Source organism: Octopus bimaculoides, chromosome 17 (genome assembly GCF_001194135.2).
Source record: "Octopus bimaculoides isolate UCB-OBI-ISO-001 chromosome 17, ASM119413v2, whole genome shotgun sequence".
Lineage (NCBI taxonomy): Eukaryota > Metazoa > Mollusca > Cephalopoda > Octopoda > Octopodidae > Octopus > Octopus bimaculoides.
Genome location: NC_068997.1, coordinates 48,886,126 through 48,888,235, shown reverse-complemented (window position 1 = coordinate 48,888,235; position 2,110 = coordinate 48,886,126).

The following is a 2,110-nucleotide window of genomic DNA, read 5'->3' as shown; positions in this document are numbered from 1 at the left end:
CACACACACACACACACACACACACACACACACACACACACACACACACACATACACACACATACGCACACACACACATACTTATGTATGTATGTGCGTATGTATGAATATATGTATGTATGTATGTATGTATGTGCGTATGTACGTATGTATGTATGTATGTATGCTTGTATGTATATGTGAACCTATGTGTATATGTCTGCATATACACAGAAACAAACATATACATTAGCAGAAAGATGTCACTTGTTGAAATTTCTTTGGGTCTTCTTTCTGCGTATGACCAACAAATGACCTTGAAATTACCATTTTCAAGGTAGATAGATAGACAGACAGACAGACAGACAGACAGACAGACAGACAGACAGACAGACAGACAGACAGACGTGGTTATTGGGCTCGACTTAAATAGCTGAAGCAGAGAACTGCAACGCCGCCGTGAGCAATATATTATTTGCACCAAGTGGAAAATATTCCACGAATATTATTCAAATGATATCGGTCTTATGTTTACAATTCACCCAATACTAGCCCCCTCCCCACCCCCGTGCAATGCGTTCCCTACAAAGGTCGAGATCACATCACATAAGAATATTGCGGCACAATTTCCTCACTGCAAATGGTCCTGCTCTTTTCAATGTAATCCCGAAAGAAATTGAAGTAGAAAAAAACACCACAACTTTCAAACGGTACCTGGACAAATATCGGACAAACCACCTACGTCTCAGCCAACAGCAACTCTCTGATTCAGTGGTCCATGGTGTCCCGAAATAATTAATTAAAAGACTTTTCCAGGTGGTGCTATTGAGTTAGTCATAGTCTGGACCGATAATGGCCGAAATGGCCGATAATGACCGATAATGGCCGAAACCAATCTGAATTATCTAAGTTATCTGAGATAGATTAAAATGTTTCAGTTACCTCTGTCGACTTCAGTAGATATCCAGTTTTTGGATCGTCTTCTGATATTGAAGCCAGTAGAGTTATCGGGATTCAAGTAACATGTGGTTGTGTTCACGTTGAAGTTAGTAGAGTAGCATGAAGTAGTGTCTCTACAAGCTTTCAGACAATCAATGTATGATTTCGGTTTTAGTGTGGATATAAATTTCGAATTTGTAAACTTACCACCGTAAAAAACATTGATGGGACATGTCTCTGTGTCAACAAAAAAATAAATAAAAAGAACAATAATAAATTCATACAAGAAAATAAATTGATAATGAAACAGTAACAAAATTACGGTTTCATTATCAAAAAAGTCATGGTTAATATATTTGTTCATATATGACGAGTTTGTTACGTATTATCAAAAATGTTTATGGTTAACAAATATTTTCGACAGGCTATTTTACACACATTACTACTGTATTATGGTACATTCCTGTGTTTACCATGATAGATTATTTGTGGGAGTACGTACCATAAGCGGTTGTTTATCATACCAGTTATATAATGAAAACTGAAAAACTTGGAGTAATGCTTTTATTTTCTTAAATATCAAATATTTTGCATTAGTTCTGTGTAATTCTTTAGTTTTACAGTTTGCATGTTCTTAACATTTGGTTTTGCTATGTTCGTAATTCCAGCAATATTTCCCTATTTGTCTTGGAAAATTATGTCAGGATTATTACGAACTATTTAGTTGTCTAGTACTCTTTTATTTTGTGGTGTCTGGGGAGAGTTATCCTCTTTTAGTGCCTTGTTATTTAACACACTCATCGGTAAAAAACAACAGCAAAAACAAAAACAACAACAACAATAATAACAATAATAATAATATAGACAACACAGCAGAAAGCGGTGTGCAGAAACTGTGGACAAAACGGTGAAACCGTACAGTATATTACCAGCCAATGTACGCCACTAGCCCAAAAAGAATATAAGAGACGCCACAGCGATATAGCCAGGCTTGTCCATTGGACACTTTGCAACAAGTATGGACTTGACAGAGCAAAACATTGGTACGACCACAAACCTGAAGGCATTGTCGAAAATAGAAATGCAAAGAGGAAGGGAGGCGGCAGAGGAGGAGGAGGAGACAGAGGGTGAGGAGGAGGAGACAGAGGGTGAGGAGGAGGAGACAGAGGGTGAGGAGGAGGAGACAGAGGGT